Below are 16146 nucleotides of genomic sequence, written 5' to 3'. Positions count from 1 at the left end.
AGAGTGTTAAATTTTAATTACAGACGATGCTTAATCAAAAGTAACATTTCCAATCTCAATCATATGCTCATACAGAAGTAAAAGTTCGATGCTAACACGCGTGCTCAGAAGTAACAATATTCCAAATTTTAGTTTATGGACACTCAAAAGCAGCACTTTCAAGCAAGGGTGCACTAAAAAGTTACCATTAAAATTTAAATACAACGAACGCTCGTAAATAACGCAGCTCCAATCTCCACAAAATTCTCAAGAGCATTATTTGTTGCGATCTCTACTTCATCTATGTACAGTTGTATATCAATAAGTTAGAAAAATGTGCATTTATACAATTTTGAAACGTGAACGCTCAAAATTGATAGTGTTTCAGTCTCATATGAATGGAGGCTAAAGTTTAACACTGCTCCAAACATTATTACAAAGACGCTCAAAAGTAAACTGCTACAATCTCAAATACACAAAGTTACAAAATACAAAATTAAAATATAACTACTCAATTTTTATAAAAATAACACTTCTTCTGGCATATGGGCAACACGCGATTTAAACTACAAGCGTGTTTAAAAGTAACACTTCAGAGTTCAATTACACGCACGTTCTATTCCAATTTCAACTAGTTTACATATACGCCCTTAACTGTTCTTATTACTACTCTACATGCGATCAAACGTAACACTGTTCTGATATCAACTACAACACGCCAAGAAGTAATAGTTTAGAATTAAACTACACGTGTTTACAAGTAACACAATTCCTATCTCAACTACACGCACGACTATAATAACACTTCCTAGTTTAAACACACGCGAATTAAGAAGTAACACTATTCCGACTCAACTACACGCACGCGACTGAAAGTAACACTGTTAAAATCTCAACTATATGCTTGTGCTCAAAAGTAACATTTCTCATTTCAATCGCATACTCATCCAAAAGTAAAACTTCAGATCTCAACTACACGCGAACTTAATCTGAGTACACGGACAAACAAAAACAACGCTCTCAAGCAAACGGGCGCTCAAAAGTTAGAATTAAAATTTAAATATCAGGAGTATTCGGAAGTAACACTGGCCTGATCTCAACAAAACTCTTAAGGGCATTACTTGTTGCGATCTCTATCTCGGCTATCTTAGGATGTATTTCTACAATTTATAAACATAAACGTTCAAAGTTGATAATGTTTCGACCTCAATCGCATGGGGATTCAACTACACACACGACTATATGTAATACTACCAAGTAACACTACCTATTTTAATCACACGCGAGTTAAAAAGTAACGCTATTTCGACTCAACTACACGAAAGCAACCGAAAGTAACACTGTTGCAATCACAACCATATGCCTGCTCAAAAGTAACATTTCCCACCTCAATCACATGCTCATCCAAAAGTAAAACTTCAGATCTCAACTACACGCGAACACAATTTGAGTACATGGACACACAAAAATAGCGCTCTCAAGCAAACGGACGCTCAAAAGTTAGCATTAAAATTTATATATCACGAGTATTCGGAAGTAACACTGGTCCGATCTCAACAAAACTCTCAAGAGCATTATTTGTTGCGATCTCTATCTCAGCTATGTATATCGGTACGTTAGGACGTATTTCTACAATTTGTAAACATAAACGTTCAAAGTTGATATGTTCCGACCTTAATCGTATGAGGACTTAACTACACGCACGACTATAAGTAACACGTCCTACTTTAATCACACGCGAGTTAAAAAGTAACACTATTCCGACTCAACTACACGCACCGATTGAAAGTAACACTGTTGCAATCTCAACTATATGCTTACTCAAAAGTAACATTTCCCATCTCAATCACATGCTCATCCAAAAGTAAAACTTCAGATCTTAACTACACGCGAACACAATTTGAGTACATGGACACACAAAAACAGCGCTCTCAAGGAAACGGGCGCTCAAAAGTTAGCATTAAAATTTATATATCACGAGTATTCTGAAGTAACACTGGTCCGATCTCAATAAAACTCCCAAAAGCATTATTTGGTGCGATCTCTATCTCAGCTATGTTAGGATGATTTCTATAATTTAGAAACATAAAAGTTCAAAGTTGATAATGTTTCGAGTTCAATCGTATGAGGGCTCAAAAATAATGTTGCAAACACAATTACACAGACGCTCAAAAGGGAATTGTTACAATCTCAATTACACTGAAGTTTGGCAATATAAAGTTTCGATGTGAACCACTCGATATTTAGAAAATAACACTTCTGTTAACAACTACGTAGGCATATGGGCATACAGGCCGAATGAATCCAGTAACACAGCTTTGTAGAGAACAATATAAGTTATAAGAGAGATCCAAACACGACTGGAAGGGAGCTGAAAATACTGCGAGGAAAGGAGAAAGAGCACAAGACAGGCACTTTCCACGTAACAACTCACTCCACTGCACATTAATCTGGTGGGTCCCGCTGAACCCCTTGACCACTTGGTCCAGTTAATCCCGCTTAATGATGGGTTCCCGAGGGAAGGGATTACTCGCTCACAAAGTCTCGCGGCGGACTGAGGTCGGGGCAGGTGGAGGAGCAGGAGCGTCTTGCAGTACAGACACGTTACCGTAACAATACCGGACACACCGCTCAACTGCTCGGAATATTAAGCAGCGTCACGTGCTTCTTACAGTTCTCATTATACGACTCTTACTGAATACATTGTGAGGTTGCAAAACACTGATTTCAGCATATTACCAGTTTTCAACATCCATGCAAACTAAATGTGGTTTGGATACGTCGTTAGTTTGCTGATCAAATAACATGCTTGAGTATGTTACTGAGATAACTAGCGAAATTATTAAACAAAGTACAGAGTCTTTCATAAGTAACGAGTCTATCGAAAAATGAACTATTTTGGATAATTTTTTGAAATAATGTTCATCCTCACGAGAAAGAAGTCCAGTGGCGTAGCCAGACTAATTATTTTGGGTGGGCCAGATATGTAGGGTTTAGAAAGTACCTGACCCATCTTCTGACAAAGCCGCTGCCATCACTCTCTTGAAATTCATTCTCGGAAGTCTTATTTAATAACATACAAAATTATGACACACAATCTTCCAAGGCATACCTATACAAACGCTTCATAAGGTGAACTGGAGCTGTCGAGATTTCCTATCAACGAATCTCTCGATCTCCGATGATGGGTCCTTCAACAAATCCCAACTTTTCTCCCTCTGAATGGATAGAATTGCTAGATTATGAAGCATTGTGCTTGACATGATTGTGGAATTTTTCTTCGTTTCAGAGATTTGAAAAGTTTTGTATCATTGCCTTAATGAAGGACGAACATTTACTACTATCCATATTTGGAGATTGAGGTGTTAACGATAATGAATTTGCAAGAGCAAGAATATCGTCTAAACATACGAAATAAAATAAGGTGTCAAATTTTTCTAGCTGATGTAACAATGCAGTACCCTCCACGGCTTCCTTCTTTTTATCGCTGCCAACACAGTTAAATTGGCTTTTGAAGAAATGAAAGCATTTTTTACTTCTTACCTTAATGCTATCGATTGTAACTAATGCTCTGGATCCATGGTTCAGTTTTAATGTTGAGTATTTTCCATAAAAAACGCAAGAATTCGCATATTTTTTGGGTGCGCCTGGGCCCACCCGGCCCGCCCACTGGCTACGTCACTGGCAAAGAACCCTTGTCGGTGCCGTACAGTCGATTTGGAAACAAACACCCCCTCCCCCCTACGCCATAAGAAGCTACTTACCCATGTCTAGATGTGCATTTTATGCCAATTTAAAATGACCTGGAGCATCGCCTTCTATACGTCAAGGATAATGGCACACGACCATGCCTATACACATTGTTCTGACAGACTGGAATGATAATGGCAGGTGGATCGGTCGCACAGGTCCAATCCATTGACCTTCGCGATCACCTGATTTGACTCCCCTCGACTTCTTTTTCTGGGGATTCATCAAGGATCGTGTCTATGCGACTAAGCCATCGCACCATTCCTGAAATAGTAGAACGAATTGAACACACGATACAAAAGGTTATGCCTGACACGCTCACCAGAGTCCATTAAGAGTTGATACGTCGCTTACATTTGTGCATTCAGCAGAACGGAACACATTTTGAAAATTATACACCATAATTTGTCAACAATTGAAACTGTTTTTTACATTTGTGTGTTTTAGTAAAGGTTTAAAACACTAACCATTGTTTCGTTTAATAGCTCTGGCGGCACGGGAGTGGGTGTTTGTTTCAAAATCGACTGTATGGCACCGGGAAGGGTTCTTTCTCGCGAGGATGAACATCATTTCAAAAATATCCAAAATAGTTATATTTTTTTCGATAGACTAGTTACTTATGAAAGACCCTGCAAATCATTAATATTTTTAATCGTGTAGATATTCTTCAGATTTTCTTTCCTTGCTTAAAGAAAGAGGATGTTTAAATATGGTGGAAAACCAGTGAACTTTCACATTTTTTTCCTTTAAAATAACCTTTAATATGTGAAAAAGTCTTCTTCTTCTTCATCATCATCTAATTAGGGTTTCCCCTGTTTATCAGGCCTGATTCTGTGGAAGTATTGGACCAACTATTGTCCCATCTCCTGGGTGGTCGTCCTGGGAGTCTCCTCTCTGATGGTCGTTCTTGTTTACAAATTCGTACCAGTCTTCCTGGGTCCATTCGTTCCACATGTACTTTCCATTCTCCTTTCCTTACCTTCATCTACTTAGTCACGTCTTGTATATCACATTGTTCTCTTATTGACTCATTTGCCCTTTAGTCCCACATGTCAACTCCCTGGATTTTTCTTAATACCTTAATTTCCAAAGTATTTTTTTCTGCTTTGTTCTTTTTTTTTTCTCCTCTGGTTTCAGCTGCATATGTAATCACTGGACATAGCACTGTCTTATATGTTTTAATTTTTTCCCTCAGTTGCCATATATTTATTCCTCCATGCAACATCTTGTAATCTTGTAGGCATCTTGCCGCCTTCATCATCTGGTTCTTTACTTCTGATGTTAAATGAAAGGTTCAGAGCCATAGTGGGCCAAGCGCCATTTATTAAAAACGGAGAAAGCAAGGGTTAAAGTTAAGTGAATACCATAGTTTAATGAAGATTGACATATCATTTAGTTTTTTTAGTTTTAATATGTATAATTTATATTACTTGCCATATGTTTCCATTGAATTATGGTAATAACTTCATTTTAATCCTTGTTTTATACGGTTTTAGTAAATGGCGCTTGGCCCACTATGGTTCTGAACCCTTCAAATAACTTAAATTATATTATCTAATATTACATATTATATTATATTATATATATTGAAGCTAAATTGAAAAATAATCACAATACTGAAACAAAATAAATATACAACAAATATAGTATGGGCATTATATCATATCATATCATATCATATCATATCATATCATATCATATCATATCATATCATATCATATCATATCATATCATATCATATATCATATATCATATATCATATATCATATATCATATCATATCATATCATATCATATATAATATCATATCATATCATATCATATCATATCATATCATATCATATATCATAACATATATCATATCATATCATATCATATCATATTATATTATATTATATTATATTATATTATATCAGAAGTTACTGTAATAACATTATAGCATTATGTCCATCTAGAGAAACTACACTTTCCAATGGTGAAATAATAATTAATTATACAAATCGGTTAATTTAGCTTCCGATATTACTTCATACAAACACAGAAACATTCCCTGTAGGCTATCTTTCATAGCTTTCGATTGTTGCTGTCCAAGGCCCCTTATAGACGAAGTCATTTGTTTTTAATTCATTACAGGGCCTTAGACGGCAGTTATTTTAATTTTAAAACTCATTTATCTCATTAAATATCAGTCCTATCAAAATTTTTCAAGAAATAAAACTTATCGCAAATTAGTTTTAAAGAAACTTTTGTTATGTAACATTATTCACAAAAATCAATAATAAGCGAGATATTTCGATTTATTTAATTCAGGCCCCCTTACAACCCCCCTTTTAAATAATGTATTTTGAATGCCATATAGCCTAAAATCTAAGTTACGACGAACTTAATTTACATTCCAATTTTCATCGAAATCCGTTCAGCCATTATCGCGTGAAAAGGTAACAAACATACAGACAGACAAACAAAAATAAAAAAAAAGCGATTTTCGGTTTCAGGGTGGTTAATTATATATGTTAGGACCAATTATTTTTGGGAAATCGAAAATTACCAGAAAAATTTCGGCTACAGATTTATAATTAGCATAGATTTACTTTTTTGCTTTAATCCCTATACGATATACTGTATGTATGTATGTATGTATGTATGTATGTATGTATGTATGTATGTATGTATGTATGTATGTATGTATGTATGTATGTATGTATGTATGTATGTATGTATGTATTTATTCACACTGCAAATGGGTATATACCCGGTAGCAGTGGTAAATAATTACACTCAATAATGACAATAATAAACACAATTAATAAAAAATTCAATTAATAAATTAATAATAATACTACTAATAATAATTAATACTAACAATGAATAATACTAACAATAATAATAATAATAATAATAATAATAATAATAATAATAATAATAATAATAGTGAGCATCCTAAATTAAATGAAGCATGATCACTTAAAATAACATTTAAAGTAAATGTAATTTGTATCTTAACGCTAAGTTCGAATTAAAATCCACGGATATGATATGTTCATACCTGCACAAGTACATTTCAGCACTATACTCGCTATCAATTCACTCAATGCACTGGAACTATTCGGAACTATTAATGCCACATACATGACATTTGGTACACACATTATTTCTCTATAAGAGAAATTCGTTATTTTGTTGTATTTGAAAAGCATGCTTTCATATTTTTTATGAAAGTACCCCTAAATTAATTCTTAAAAATATAATCGTTTATTTTAGTTAGTTGTGAGGCCGGAGGCAATAAGATATTTGGGGAGACCGAGACGTAGATGGAAGTATAATATTAGAATGGATTTGAGGGAGGTGGGATATGATGGTAGAGATTGGATTAATCTTGCTGAGGACACAGACCAATGGCGGGCTTATGTGAGTGCGGCTATGAACCTCCGGATTCCTTAAAAGCCGTAAGTAGGCAAGTATATAATAATAATAATAATAATAATAATAATAATAATAATAATAATAATAATAATACTGAACAATCTTGTAAAATGTTATAAAACAGTTTGCACATTTTCACAACGAAGTGACCATACTCAAGAATTAAGCTTCTGAAGGATAACCTAAGCCACACAGCGAGGTAAAAAGAAGGGAAGCACAGCGAAAGAAGTGCTGGCTTTTAAGGCTTTGTGGTAGACTCAATCCTACCCACAAAATACGTCTCATAAATTTTAGTATAAGGGAAGCTTGGAAACCGAAGCACTATAAACAGAATCATTGGATATATGCTTTGCAATTGCCATACGATATCAGAATACAAGTTAAAAAAACTGAAGTTCTTAGGAGTTTTTTTATTTTTCTTATTCACCATTAGTTGTATTGTTAGGCCTATCATTACACTATAAAAATTAAAATCGATACAGCAGAAAAGAACATAGCCTCTATAAAACGTGCGAGACGTTGCCTTTTTTTTATTTCGGATGTTTCACCTACTACAGAATATTGTACAAGCGTAATGGTTGAATGATACAAATGAAGACTTGAAGTAAATAAGGATCCAAGTTCAATTTTCAAACTTTCGATGAAAGTGAGTTAGAATATACCTTGAAGCTACTGTCACGTACACGTCCCATCACCTATGAAAACGATAAAGAAACGAGTCTGATAATGAAACTTATTTATGTTATAGGATTAGGTACATAAATTGCTATTCCAGGAGAAACATCATCTTCACAAATATGACACTTAGGTCCCGACTTACTTCAAATCTTGAATAAGAACAGTTACGGAAACTTTCTAGAATAACGGCTACTAAAACCGTTCATGAAACAGGTGAATTAATAAGTACGATTCATAATTATAAATATATTTTCCTTTCTATTATAATTTTTATTTATTTAATCTGACAAGATTAAGGCCATAAGGCCTTCACTTCCATCCTACCAGATAGCACACATAAATACAAAAATAATTATACAAACACTGATGAACTTACTTACTCACTGGCTTTTAATGAACCCGGAGATTCATTGCCGCCCTCATATAAGCCCGCCATTGATCCCTATTCTGAGCAAGATTAATCAAGTCTCTACCATATCCCACCTCCCTCAAATCCATTTTAATAGTATCTTCCCATCTACGTCTCGGCCTCCCCAAAGGTCTTTTTCCCGCCGGCCTCCCAACTAACACTCTATATGCATTTCACGATTCGCCCATACGTGCTACATGCCCTGCCCATCTCAAACGTCTGGATTTAATGTTCCTAATTATGTCAGGTGAAGAATACAATGCGTGCAGTTCTGTGTTGTGTAACTTTCTCCATTCTCCTGTAACTCCATCCCTCTTAGCCCCAAATATTTTCCTAAGCACCTTATTCTCAAATACCCTTAACCTATGTTCCTCTCTCAAAGTAAGAGTCCAAGTTTCACAACCACAAAGAACAACCGGTAATATAACTGTTTTATAAATTATAACTTTCAGATTTTTTGACAGCAGACTAGATGACAAAAGCTTCTCAACCGAATAATAACAGGCATTTCCTATATTTATTCTGTGTTTAATTTCCTCCCGAGTGTCATTTATATTTGTTACTGTTGCTCCAAGATATTTGAATTTTTTCACCTCTTCGAAGGATAAATCTCCAATTTTTATGTTTCCATATCGTAGAATATTCTGGTCACGAGTCATAATCATATACTTAGTCTTTTCGGGATTTACTTCCAACCCTATCGCTTTACTTGCTTCAAGTAGAATTTCAGTGTTTTCCCTAATCGTTTGTGGATTTTCTGCTAACATATTCACGTCATCCGCATAGACAAGAAGCTGATGTAACCCGTTCAATTCTAAACCCTCTGTGTTATCCTGAACTTTCCTAATGGCATATTCTAGAGCGAAGTTAAAAAAGTAGAGGTGACAAACACTGATGAAAATAATACAAATTAAATTAAAACCCTACACCGGGTCAACAGGGTCGAAAGAACACTATAGAGCTCTCATCGAGCTAATACAAGAAAAAAAAAAGAAAGAAAAACAAAGATAAGAGTTGATAAAGCGTCGTATAATAACCAATTTAAAAACACTCTGGCCCGGTTTCTTCAACTTTTGTTAAAATGCACCTAACATAGCGTTAATTAACTGCAAGTTAAAAGTATGAATTGCTGCTAAGAATATTGCGTTTCTTCAACTTTACATTTCACATTTTAACATTCTGTTTGTTAACTCTCTTTTAGGACCAGAGATTTTAGAGTTAACCATAACCTATAACCAAGTATAGGCTCACTTCTGTTTTCTGAACTCTGTCAATTGCGATTCTCGCTTGTTTCCGTTGTTTGATTCAGAGAGGATAGAAGTCTTTCTATTCTCTCAGGTTTGATATCTGCTTCTTTCCTCGTCTGTATAACAACAGCGTGGAGCGGCGTATTGGTATTGCTGTTATGAAATGGAAAACACTGGAACAAAAAGAAATAGCGAGACTAATTTCCCTTCGTTGGAAAGAAACCTTCTGCTGGAAATTATTTCGCAGTATAAACCAATTAATGAGAATAAACAAACAAACGGATCTAAGTTGAAAGCGAAAAGTGAGGCTTGGCAGAAAATAGCCTATACCTTTGTATGAACTTCTGGTCTGTCAAATCACAGAAATCATCCCCTCTGTTTATGTATTCATGGATATCATTTTCTAAATAATCAAGATATACAGGGACATAATTTTATTTTTACTAACATTTTTAATATTAACCTGTCTATACCTTTAGAGAACCGGAAACACGGCTTGTTCCCCCCTCCAAGACTGGAGTTCGATGATAATGGCGTAAAACACAAATCACTCTACTAGGTATAGGATAGAAGAAAAGTAGTTCATCCATTTACGTAAACTAGGAAATATCGCGATTTTGAGTTTGATAATTTTCATTAGGTTTTTCTTTAATCAAAGTACAGTACTGTATTAAGAATAAGTGTTTTTACTCACGAACTGAGTTATCCATGCGAACGTATTCATTATGCAGTGTATATTATACTGTCTACAGCACATTAGCGTACAATATAGAGAAAGAAGTTAAATTGAAAAATAATCATAATATGAATATTTAAACACAATTTTCAAAATGGTGGCCGTTCATTTCGATACAGGCTTCAGTTCTTTTGTGCATATTATCGCACTATAGACTATTGCATCTAATTCCAATTGCAGTTTCGTCCTTCGTACTAGTAACTCATGTTGAAATAATTCTGTACCTACTCTACGTACTGTAAATTCAATCTTCACTTCTACCCGACCCGAAAATATAAAATTACTCAGACATGCTATCTACTGTCCGTCCAAGTGGTTATGCCGCAGGATTGTAGGAAGGGAGGAAATCACGTGACAGTTAATTACTTAACGAGGCCCTTTTATTTAAGTTAAATTAAACAGCTGTATAATAATACGTAAACTTCCAATTCCTAAGAGAAATTAATGTTTTCAGAAAAGAGCTAAGACAGCCCAGCTATTACAGAGGGGCGAGCAGAAGTAGGTGGGGGAAATGGGGATGCGACGTAGGCGAACGGACAGTACCTGTGCGAAAATGATTCAATATTGAAAGCTCTTTCGTCACTGGAAAACGCGAACATATTTCTGGAACGTACTATACTCAGTAACTCAGTACTGCTTACTATGTGCGGTCTTGGTTCTGTGTGGAGTTGGAACTTCCTTAGTAGAAGGGGTGGGAGTGAAGTACATTCAAAAACTCAGGTACAAAAAGAATTGAAGTAAAAATAAAATAATGTCCCTGTATAAGTTCAGCATCTAACACACCAGCCATATTGAATACTTCTATGCTAACAGAGAGTTAAATCATTTAACTGCATGAAATTTGGCAGTTAAATTAACATAGGTTTTAACAGCCTGTTACTACTAACAGTAGCTGAAGAAATGCTTCGACTGTTAAGTTTACAGTTAAAATGGAATAACACACTGTTATAATTTAACAAAGGTTGAAGAAACCGGGCCACACTCTCATAATTTGCCAATGGAACTCTCCCGGCAGTGCCAGGAATCTCCTCCAAGACATTAGAATGTCTCCGAGGAGAGTGGTTACTTGCTTCCTATTTCAGATCGACGTATTCTACATTGAAATGCTACCCAGCTGTTAAGACTGACAGAAATGAAACTTGCAACCGGAAGAACCGGTCTGGAAGACAGGACACGAACCAATGACCTCTGAAGAAAGAGAAACGCGGCGAACCAAATCTCGAGTTTCAGTTACACTCGCGTGTTATGCACCCGTTAGTGTTGACGATCGCTATTGTTTGGTGCGGGGTTAACTGTACGACAGTGGCATTGACACCGCGCGCCTTATAGGGCAGTCGGCTGCGTTCATTACGCTGCACGACCCGTCGCGTGGTAATGAGCGAGTGCGGCACGAGGATCAGTATCAGTCGACAGGCTATATTAGGCCCAAAGGCTGTCCCTTCCAGTGCCTTGTACTTGACTCGTCCCCGCCATAAACTGTCTTCACTACCTCGTATTAAATATCGGCCATTCCTCATAATTTTACGGTCTTCTACAGGGTCATCATTTTATTTTTACTTCAATTTTTATTGTATCTGAGTTTTTTAATGTACTTCACTCCCATCCCGTCTACTAGTAAAAACTTCCAACCGTTCTCAACACAGAACCAAGCTTATACAGTCAAAGTCGCCTTACGGTCATAGTAAACACAAACAGTACTGAGTTAGTGAGTATAGTACGTTCCAGAAATATGTTCGCGTTTTCCAGTGACGAAGGAGCTTTCAATATTGAATCATATTCCCGCACAGGTACTGTCGTCCGTTTGCCTACGTCGCATCCCGGTTTCCCCCACCCGCTTCTGCTCGCCCCTCTAAGAGCTACGCTGGGCTGTCTTGGCTCTTTTAGGAAAACATTAATTTCTGTTAGAATTGGAGGTCTACATAATATTATACAACTGTTTAAAATAACTTAAATAAAAGGGCCTCGCTAATTAATTAACTGTCACGTGATTTCCCTCCTTTCTACGACCCTGCGACAAAACCACTTGGACGGACAGTAAATAGCATGTCTGAGTAATTTTATCTTTTCGGATCGGGTAGAAGTGAAGATTGAATTTACAGTACGTAAGGTACTCTTTTATAGAGTAGATACAGAATTATTTCTACATGAGTTACTAGTACGAAGGACGAAACTGGCAATTGGAATTAGGTACAATAGTCTATAGTGCGATAATATGAACAAAAGAACTGAAATCGAAATGGACGGCCACCATTTTAAAAAAATGTGTTTAAATATCCATATTATGATTATTTTTCAATTTAACTTCATTCTCTATATTGTACGCTAATGTGTTATAGACAGTGCATAACAAATACGTCCGAATTGATAGCTCAGTTCGTGAGTGAAAACACTTATTGTTAATACAGTACTGTATTTTGATTAAAGTGAAACCTAATGAAAATTACCAAACGCAAAATCGCGATATTTCCAACTTTACGTAAATGGATGAAGTACTTTTCTTCCCTCCTATACCCAGTAAAGTGATATGTTTGTATTTTACGCCAGTATCATCGAACTCCAGTCGTGGAAGGGGATAGCAAACAGTGTTTCCGTTAATTCAACGGTATAGCCAGGTTAATATTAGAAATGTTAGTAAAAATAAAATGATTTCCCTGTAGAAAAAAATCGACAACTTTACTACACTACATATTCTTACGTAGAACTTATGTTGGTACTAAAGTCCCGATCACCTGTAGCAGCCGATGAGTCTGCATGAATCTGCAGTACAGAAATTTGATACGAACAAATGTAACATTTTAAATTTCCTTTGCAGAACGAAAAGTTACATTTGTTTGGGTCTAATTTCTGCACATTTAAAGTACAAAATTAAAATTCTTTCAATAACTTATTATCATAATACACTGCCCTCTTAAATTTCCTGAGCATATTGGGAATTAAATCAATGGCTTTTCCAAAACACGCTATGAAATTATCATTATTTAATTCGAGAAAAATTCGTTCCGGCACTGGGAATCGAACCCGGAACCTCTCAGCTCTGCGCTCTGAATGCTCTTTCCAACTGAGCTATGCCGGGACACGATCCATGGTGCCGACCGAACTCCTCTCGTAACGTTTTACGGCCTTACTACCTGCACTTTTAGACAATGTAAGTCATACATGCAGGAGCGCATATTTAAATGACTTTATGGCCATATTCAACATCAGTTTGTGACAACTGCTAACTGTTAATACATCACATATTCATTATATATGAGGTCTCGCCTTTCTCATTGAATATTATACGACTACTATGAAGTAGCCAATGTGTATTATCATTTAATTCGAGAAAAATTCGTTCCGGCATAGCTCAGTTGGAAAGAGCACTTAGCGCGCAGAGCTGAGAGGTCCCGAGTTCGATTCCCGGTGGCGGAACGAATTTTTCCTCGAATTAAATGATGATAATACACATTGCCTACTTCATAGTAGTCGTGTAATATTCAATGAGGTAAGCGAGACCTCATATATAATGAATATGTGATGTACGCTATGAAATGTTTCATATAAAACAATTTTTATCTCGAAAAGAAATAAGAACGAGCAAAATTGTCTTAAACTTTTTTGTTTGAAATATCTCAAGAATAACCCCATTAAATTAACAACGTCATTTACGTTCACTCTGTATGTGTGTATATACAGAGTGTTTCCGGGCTAGTGTTACAAACTTTCAGGGATGATGGGGAAGGGCACATGTATCAATTTGAGATAAGGAACCATGGTCCGGAAAATACTGAGTCGAAAGTTATAAGCAAACATAGTTGTGTGGAAATGGAATTGTAATTTGGCACCACGTGCCCTCCTTCCCTTAACCTTTGGAACAGTCGTGGAAAGATGGTATGGGTCGGATGTCTCCTACCTGGGTACTTGTATCGATACAATCTGTGAGCTTGTCTACTGATCCCATTGGCTCATCCGTATTCGAAAATCATGCCTGCATATACCGCTCTCGTACTCGTCCATTTCACTAGGACTGACTGGACTGTAGCACCCGATGAATCTGCAGGAATCTGCAGTACAGAAATTTCATACGAACAAATGTAACATTTTAAATTTCCTTTGCAGAACGAAAAGTTACATTTGTTCAGATGAAATTTCTGCATATTTAAAGGACAAAACTAAAATTATTTCAATCATTCATTATCATAATACACTGCTCTCTTAAACTGACTGAGCATATTGGGAATTAAATCAATGGCTTTCCCAAAATACGCCATGAAATTTTTAATATAAAACAATTTTTATCTCGAAAAGGAATAAAAACGAGCAAAACTGTCTTAAACATTTTTATCTTAGTAAGCATAGTAATAGTAATTTTCCGATAGTCAATATACAGTGCGATCGAAAAGTTCCTCCGCAGCTCTATTATTTCTAGTAACCCTAGAATACAGCCATGTAGAAATTCGCACTCCCCCATTCATTCCGGTTTGACAACTTCACACCCCCAGTCCATCATATGCTTAGCGGCTAGTGCTGCCACTTGAATTCTCTACCTAGTACACTTGCATTCTCTGCCTAGTGGATTCTCGGCTACACAAGCACTGCGGAGAGACTTCTCGATCGCACTATATTATGTAATACAATATAATGTTTATTTTAGTATTCAGTTTAAATGGCTAATCATAGTTTAAAAAACATCAACAACACTTACAAATGTAAATATTCATTGAATGTTATAGACAACTAATGTGCTAACGTTTTTGCCTTTGAGCATCTTCAGGCATTTGACTCAACAATATCTTATACAAAATTTTACCATCTGATGGCTGTGTAATGTATATCAAACAATTTACATCTAACATATTTACAGATCATGTGTACATCATTAAATAACAGATTAAAATGATTATCTCTAGGGTAAGCATACAACCTGAAATTCATATTAAGTTACAGATATTAAAATAAAATTGTATGTGTGTGTGTATTATATATATATATATATATATATATATATATATATATATATATATATATATATTCATAGTGTTCTGCCCAAGGGCAGGTCTTTCGCTGCAAACCAAGCATTTTTCAGTCTTTCATATTTTCTGCCTTCCTCTTTGTCTCCTCATATGTTCCATGCACCTTAATGTCGTCTATCATCTGATATCATCTTCTACCCCAAACTCTTCTCTCGTTCACCATCCCTTCCAGTGCATCCTTCAGAAGGCAGTTTATTCTCAACCAGTGACCAAACCAATTCCTTTTCCTCTTCCTGATCAGTTTCAGCATCATTCTTTCTTCACCCACTCTTTCCAACACAGCTTCGTTTCTTATTATGTCTGTCCATTTCACATTCTTCATCCTTCTCCATAACCACACTTCAAATGCTTCTAGTCGTTTCTCTTCACTTCGTCGCAATGTCCATGTTTCTGCCCCATACAATGCTACACTCCACACAAAACACTTCACTAGTCTCTTACTTAGTTATTTTTTCTCCAGAGGTCCGCAGAAGATGCTCCTTTTTCTATTAAAAGTTTCCTTTGTCATTGCTATTCTCCTTTTGACTTCTTGGCAGCAGCTCATGTTATTGCTTATAGCACAACCCAAGTAGGCCTATTTGAAGCTGTCCACTTGCTCTATTGCCTCATATATATAAAGTGGGACTCTTGTAACGTGAAACTATGCGTCCATTTACGATAAAACAGGGAATAAGAACGAAATCCATATGCGAGATTCCAGCCAAAGGCCTTAGTATCCACGCAATATCTTAACGAATATGTTCACTAGGTTACATCTGGTTAGTTTCACACGACATTTGTCAATGATAAATGAAATGATTCGTAATAAAGTGATGCAACACATTTCTCTTATCTCCAGTTCCTAAGGTTCGGACAAGAATCGAGAAAAACCTGCGGTCTAAACTCCACTTCTCTAAGAGGGATAAAAAGCGTG

General features: G+C 36.0%; 1 protein-coding gene across 6 annotated transcripts in view; it reads right to left on the bottom strand.

Annotated features, from left to right (window-relative positions):
• trio (trio Rho guanine nucleotide exchange factor) overlaps positions 1–16146 on the bottom strand; it is a 2234512-nt gene that overhangs the window by 958015 nt on the left and 1260351 nt on the right. The window lies entirely within an intron of this gene.

This window comes from Periplaneta americana, chromosome 6 (genome assembly GCF_040183065.1).
Source record: "Periplaneta americana isolate PAMFEO1 chromosome 6, P.americana_PAMFEO1_priV1, whole genome shotgun sequence".
NCBI classification, from domain to species: Eukaryota; Metazoa; Arthropoda; class Insecta; order Blattodea; family Blattidae; genus Periplaneta; species Periplaneta americana.
This window is presented reverse-complemented; position numbering and strand designations above follow the sequence as displayed.